Genomic DNA, 7,804 nt, shown 5'->3' with positions numbered 1-7,804 from the left:
GTCTGCATATCTGAGGTTATTGATATTTCTCCTGGCAATCTTGATTCCAGCTTGTGCTTCTTCCAGCCCAGCATTTCTCATGATGTACTCTGCATATAAGTTAAATAAGCAGAGTGACAATATACAGCTTGATGTACTCCTTTTCCTATTTGGAACCAGTCTGTTGTTCCATGTCCAGTTCTAACTATTGCTTCCTGACCTGCATACAGGTTTCTCAAGAGGAAGGTCAGGTGCTCTGGTATTCCCATCTCTTTCAGAATTTTCCACAGTTTATTGTGATTCACACAGTCAAAGACTTTGGCATAGTCAATAAAGCAGAAATAGATGTTTTTCTGGAACTCTCTTGCTTTTTTTGATGACCCAGCAGATGTTGGCAATTTGATCTCTGGTTCCTCTGCCTTTTCTAAAACCAGCTTGAACATCTGGAAGTTCATGGTTCGTGTATTGCTGAAGCCTGGCTTGGAGAATTTTGAGCATTATGTTACTAGCGTGTGAGATGAGTGCAATTGTGTGGTAGTTTGAGCATTCTTTGGGGTTGCCTTTCTTAGGGACTGGAATGAAAACTGACCTTTTCCAGTCCTGTGGCCACTGCTGAGTTTTCCAAATTTGCTGGCATATTGAGTGCAACACTTTCACAGCATCATCTTTGAGGATTTGAAATAGCTCAGCTGGAATTCCATTACCTCCACTAGCTTTGTTCATAGTGATGCTTCCTAAGGCCCACTTGACTTCACATTCCAGGATGTCTGGCTCGAGGTGAGTGATCACACCATCATGATTATCTGGGTCATGAAGATCTTTTTTGTGCAGTTCTTCTGTGTATTCTTTCCACCTCTATGCTATACACAAAAATAAACTTAAAATGACTTAAAGACTTAAATATAAGACATGACACCATAAAACTAGACGAGAACATAGTCAAAACATTCTCTGACATAAACTGTACTAATGTTTTCTTAGGTCAGTCTCCCAAGCCAAAGGAAATGAAAGCAAAAGTAAACAAATGAAACATAATCAAGTTACGAGCTTTTGCAATAGCAAAGGAAATCACAAATAAAACTAAAAGACAACTGACAGACTGGGAGAAAATATTTGCAAATGACAAGGGCATAATTTCCAAAATATGCAAACTGCTCTTGCAACTCAACAACAAAAAGACAAGCATCACAATTGAAAAATGAGCAGAAGAACTAAATAGACATTTCCCCAAAGAAGACATACAGATGGCCATCAAGCACATGAAAAGATGCTTGACATTGCTAATTATTAGGGAAACGCAAATCAAAACTACAAAGAGGTACCACCTCACACCAGTCAGAATGGCCATCATTAAGAAGTCTACAAATAACAAATGCTGGAGAGGATGTGAAGAAAAGGAAACCCTCCTACACTATTGGTAAGAATGTAAGTTGGTACAGCCACTGTGGAAAAAGTATAGAGATTCCTCAAAAAACTAAGAATAGCCATATGATCTAGCAATCCCATTCCTGAACATATATCTGGGGAAAATATAATATAAAAAGATAAACGCACCCCATTGCTTATAGCTTAGAGCAGCATTAGTCACAATAACTAAGATATGGAAGCAACCTAAATGTCCATCAACAGATGAATGGGTACAGAAGATGTGATACATATGTCCAATGGGATACTACTCAGTTATAAAAAAGAACAAAATAACACCATTTGCAAAACAAGGATGAACCTAGTGATTATCATACTAAGAGAAAGAAGAACACCATAGGGTATACCTTATATGTAGAATCTCAAATATGACACAAATGAACTTTCATGAGACAGAGACAGACTCATAGACATACAGCACAGACTTGTGGTAGCCAAGTGAGATAGGGAGTGGGAGAGGGATGGAGTGGAATCTGGGGTTAGCAGATGGAAACAGTTGTATGTAGAATGGATAATCAACAAGGTTCAGAATCCGCCTGCCAATGCAGGAGACACAGGTTCAATCCCCGGTCTGGGAAGATGCCCTGGAGAAGGAAATGGCAACCCATTCCAGTACTCCTGCCTGAGGAACCCCACAGACAAAAGAGCCAAGTGGGCTACAGTCCATGGGGTCACAGAGAGTAGGACATGACTTAGTGACAATACAACAACAACTGTATAGCATATTCACTATTCTGCAATAAATCATAATGGAAAAGAATATTTAAAAAGAATGATAAATATATATATATGTATATATATATATATACATGTATCTGAATCACTTTGCCATACAGCAGAAATTAACAAATTATAAATCAACTATATTTTAATAAAATATTTTAAATGAAAAGGAGAAGTGTGGTGAGAGGTGACTTCTTTGCCTCTTTCCTGATCTTAGTGGGAAAGCTCCTAGCTTCTCATCCTTAAGTATAATGTTACTGTGGGGTTTTTATAGATTTTTAAAAATTAAGTTGAGGAAGTTCCCTTCTATTCATAAGTTTACTAAGAATTTTTATCATGAATCATCAAATACTTTTCTGCATTTACTAATAAGGTCAAGTAATTTTCCTTTTTTAGCCTTTAGCCTGTTGGCATGATCACATAATTGATTTTTTAATGCTGAATCAGCTTTGCATATCTGGGATAAATCCCACTTGATCATGCTGTATATAATTCTTTTTCTACATTGTCAGGTTTAATTTGCTAATGTTTTGTTGAAAATATTTGCATCTCTGTTGATGAGACATATTTATTTTCTTGTCTTTGATGGCCTTGGTTTTAGGGTAATGTTGACCTCACAGAAGGACTAGAAAGTATTCTTTCTGCTTCCATCCTCTGAAAGAGATTGTAGAGAATTGATGTAATTTCTCCCTTGAAGTAAACTCAGGACTAATGCTTTCTGTTTTAGATTATTAATTACTGATTCATTTTCTCTAACAGATAAAAGCCTGTTCAGGTTATCTATTTCTTTTTGTGTGAGTTTTGGCAAACTGTGTCTTTCAAGAAACTAATCCCTTTCCTCTAAGTTATCAAATTTGTGGGCATAGGGTTGTTCAAAGTATTCCCTTATTATCCCTCTAATGTCCATATGATCCGTAGTGATGTCCATTCTTTCATTTATTAATAATCCTCTTTTTTCTTAATTAACCTGACTGTGAAGTGAAGTAAAAGTCACTCAGTCGTGTCTGACTCTTTGCAACCCTGTGGACTGTAGCCCACCAGGCTCCTTCATCCTTGGGGTTTTCCAGGCAAGTATATTGGAGTGTGTTGCCATTTCCTTCTCCAGGGGATCTTCCCGACACAAGGATCGAACCCAGGTAACCTGCATTGCAGGCAGACTCTTTACCATCTGAGCCACCAGGGAAGCCTAAACACATCAATTTTGTTGATCTTTTCAAAAAAGCAGCTTTTGAGTCTATCTTTTCCTCTATTGATTTCCTGTTTTCAATTTCATTGATTTCTTTTTTGCTTGTTTGTTTTGTCTTTCCTGTATAAAAGATGATCTCAATATCAAGGTATAAGGAAGGGGAGAACAAGGGACACATGTCCTTGGTGTAAGGAGACATGGGGCAGAAGAAGGATAAGCCTCAAAAGGAGGGGTGGGAGGGGAACTTCATTACAGCAACAAAATAAACCCTGTAAAAAGTTGGAGGAGTCTCCACAGCCTCAGAGATGGAGGTAAAGGTCACCTTCGCAGTTGGGGCTCTCCACCCAAGTGTTCAAGGAAGGGGAATGTCTGCGTCTCTTCTCTTGGTTCTTGCATTGCTGATTCTGTTCGTGATGCCAACTGTCTCGCTGTATCTCACTGTTCTCGCTGCTTGCTGGACCCAGGGTAGGCAAGGCGTGAGCTAAGAGGCTGGAAGCAGACTCAAGGAGCTGTGGGACCTGCAGACAGGTTTATTCTCTCCTGGCTGACGCAGCAGCCGTAGCAGCAGACAAGCTACATTCTCTCTTCTCATGGCTGACCCCACAGACGCAGCCCTGACGCAGCAGTAAGGCCGCCGCTCTTTGGGTGGAGCTCATACTGAATTGGGGCTTCCCTCACAGCTCAGCTGGTAAAGAATCGGCCTGCAATGCGGCAGACTTGGGTTCAAACCCTGGGTTGGGAAGATCCCCTGGAGAAGGGAATGGCTACCCACTTCAGTATTCTCAGGCTTCCCTTGTGGCTCAACTGGTACAAAATCCGCCTACAATGCAGGAAACCTGGATTCGATCCCTGGGTTGGTAAGATCCCCTGGAGAAGAAAAAGGCTACCCTCTCCAGTATTCTGGACTCAAGAATTCCATGGACTGTATAGTCCATGGGGTCACAAAGAGTCGGTCACGACTGAGAGACTTTCACTTGGAAAGCGTCCATTCTGTTGCTCACTCTGGGTTACCTTCAGCCTTGTGTAAACAAGAGTACTGTAGGGCTCAGAATCGAGAAGGAAATGGCAACCCACTCCAGTATTCTTGCCTGGAAAATCCCATGGACAGAGGAGTCTGGCAGACTACAGTCCGTGGTGTCACAACAGTTGGACATGACTTAGCGACTAAAGCAGCACCAAGCAGGGCTCAGAAGGCAGAGATTCACTTGTGTGGATTGAAAGTCAGCAACTCCAGCTGCATAGCAGTGCTCCAACTTCTGCATCTCAGGTACCATCAACTGCACTAGCAGGGCCCTCGAGGGGAAAAAGCCTCCTTGGGGTAGAGACACATCTTGGAGCCAGTCAACCTCTGGGTACAATTTGATCAGGTCAAAGATTTTGCCTAACTGGTCAGCTTCGGAGTTTCCACAGAAGAGAAGCTTTTGATAAAACATGTCTTCAAAGGTACATCCAACCTTCCACATGGCCACAGGTGTTGCACACGTAGACTGCAAAAGAACTTCTGCAGCACAGTACCAGAGTATAACAACCACGGCTGTAGTGCCATCTGGCAGCTCTAAATTCTGGCTAGGCCAAAGTCAACCAGGTTGACAGTCCCATCACTTGTCACCAGAATGTTCTCTGGCTTCCGGTCTTGGTGAACCATGCAATTGGCATGAAGGAAATCTAAGATGTGAAGTTGCTCAGTCATGTGTGACTCTTTGTGACCCCATGGACTGTAGCTTACCATGCTCCTCTGTCCATGGAATTTTCCAGGCAAGAATACTGGAGTGGGCTGCCATTTCCTTCTCCAGGGGAACTTCCTGACCTGGGGATCAAACCCGTGTCTCCCACATGGCAGACAGATGCTTTACCCACTGAGCCACCAGGGAAGCCCTAAGGAAATCTAAGCCACTTAGAAACTGGTGCATCAGACTCTTGAGGTCTCCACTGGCAAGCCTGATGAGGCTGCCTTGTCTAGGTATGTCCTTAGGTCTTGATCCATGTACTCAAACTCAAAGGTCACTTTGGTCTCCCGATCAGTTTGGGCTGTAGCAGAGACATCAGTCAGCCCAACAAGGATGGGAAGCTCAAAAGCCTCCAATCACTGCAGTAAGGCCACCTCACAAACTATGCTGATGGCCAGGCACACTCCAGTATCTCCTCCATAGGGGATTCTTATGTTCCTGAGGGCTACAAAATGCCCACTGCGGGGATCACTGTCCCATAGACACCAACACCAATCTCAGCCACTGGCTCATATCAAGGGGTAGCCATTCTCAGACCAGAGGGGACTCTCACCCCACGTCGGGAGCTGTGGAGGTGGCCTATCGCTGGGGCCCCAGAGCCATACACTCCAGCTGAGGGGCAGCTGCACACCGCAGGCCCAGGCACGACACCGGCCACAGACTAGAGCGGTCCTCTTTACCTCTCCCCACCATGCGGCCAGCTGCCAAAGAGGCATGGGAAACTGGGGCGGGGGGGGGGGGGACTCAATTTCACTGATTTCTGCTCTAGTTTTTAATATTTCTTTTCTTCTTATTATTTAGATTTAACTTACTATTCCTAGTTTCTTAAGATGGAAACTTAGACTATTGATTTTAGATATTTCTTCTTTTCTTATATAAACATTCAAGGCTATAAATTTCCCTCTAAGCGCTGCTTTGCTCTATCCCACAAATTTTGATAAGTTGTTTTCTTTTTCATTAGTCTAAAATAATTTTTTTAATTTCTCTTGCAATTTCTTCTCTGACTCATATGATATTTAAGAGTATTTAATTTAATCTCTATGTATTTTAGGAGTTTCCAGTAATTTTTCTGTTATTGATTTCTAGTTTAATTTTACTATAACCTAAGAGCAGACATTGTATGATTTCTATTCTTTTAAATGTTTTAAGATGTGTTTTACTGCCCAGAATGAGGTCCATCTCGGTAAATGTTCCATGTGCACTTGAGTAGAAGGTGTATTCTGTTGTTGTCAGATAAAGTGAGCCTACAGTGACAATATTCTGTTGCTTGATGGTGTTGCTGAATTCAGTTATGTCCGTCCTGATTTTCTGCCTGCTAGGCTTGTCCATATCTGATCGAGGGATGTTGAAGTCTGCAACTATGCTAGTGCAATCATCTGTTTCTCCTTGTAGGTCTATTAGTTTTTGTCTCACATAGTTTGATGCTCTGTTGTTAGGAGCATACACATTAAGGATTGTTAAGTTTTCTTGGAAAAGTGACCCCTTTATTATTATATAATGCCCTTCTTTAGTCCTAATAATTTTCCTTGATTTGAAGTCTTCTCTGTCTCTAGTTAATATAGCTACTCTTGCTATCTTTTGATTAGTGCTAGCATGGTATATTTTTTCCATTCATGCACTTTTCATCTATACGAGTTTTTACATTTAAAGTGGGCTTCTTTAGACAATATAAAGCTGGGTCTTGTCTTTTGATACACTCTGACAATCTCTGCCTTCTAATTTAGACCATTGATATTCAAGGTGATTATTGATGTAGTTGTATTAATATCTACCATATTTGTTGCCATTTTCTGTTTGTTGTTCTTATTCTTAGTTCTGTGGTTTCAACTCTTCTTACTTACATGGTTTCTGAGAAGTTGGATGTAATTCTTATCTTTATTCTTCTATTAAGTATGGTGGGGGTTTCTTTTCTGGTTTCTTTTGAAATTTTATTCTTTATCTTTGATTTTCTGTAGTTTGAAAATTATATACACTAGGTGTAGCTTTTTGTTTGTTTAGTTGGTTAGTTGGTTAAGTTTCTTTTGAATTTATCCTGCTTGGTGTTCTCTGAACTTCCTGGATCTGTGGTTTAATTTCTGACACTCATTTGGGGAAATTATCAGTCATTAGCATTTCACATCATTTAATCTATTATCATATCATATCATTATCATTTCAAATATTTATTACTTCTGCTGTTCTCATTACATGCATGTTATGCATTGTAGCTGTCCCACAGTGCCTGGATATTCTGTTTTCATTTTGTTCTCTTTGCTCTTCAGTTTTCAAGATTTTCTGTTGATATTTTCAAGATCAGAGATATTTTCCTCAATCGTGCAGTCTATTAGTAAGCCCATCAGAGGCAGTCTGCTACAGTGTTTTGATCTCTGGCATTTCTTTTTGGTCTCTCTCTAGTATTTGTATTCCTCTGCTTACATTGCCCGTTTGTGTTGGGTACTGTCTATTTTGGAGAAGGAAATGGGAAGCCACTCTAATATTCCTGCCTGGGAAACCCCATGGTCAGAGGAGCCTGGTGGGCTACAGTCCATGGGGTCGCAAAGAGTCAGACACAACTTAGCAACTAAACAACAAAACGACTGTGTACTTTGTCCATCAGAGCTCTTGGCATATTAATCATAGCTGTTTAAACTCCCTGCCTGTCTACTTTGTCCACCAGAGCTCTTGGCATATTAATCATAGCTGTTTAAACTCCCTGCCTGACTATTCCAGCACACCTATCATGTCTGGTTCTGATGTTTGCTCTGTCTCTTCTAATTGCATTTTT

General features: G+C 41.0%; 1 pseudogene; it reads right to left on the bottom strand.

Moving 5' to 3' along the window:
- Positions 1 to 4,310: 4,310 nt before the first annotated feature.
- On the bottom strand, positions 4,311 to 5,569 carry LOC110141532 (cyclin-dependent kinase 4-like; annotated as a pseudogene).
- Positions 5,570 to 7,804: the final 2,235 nt, after the last annotated feature.

This window comes from Odocoileus virginianus, chromosome 16 (genome assembly GCF_023699985.2).
Source record: "Odocoileus virginianus isolate 20LAN1187 ecotype Illinois chromosome 16, Ovbor_1.2, whole genome shotgun sequence".
NCBI lineage: Eukaryota > Metazoa > Chordata > Mammalia > Artiodactyla > Cervidae > Odocoileus > Odocoileus virginianus.
Note: the sequence above shows the minus strand (reverse complement) of the source record. Positions and strands in the feature narration are given on the sequence as shown.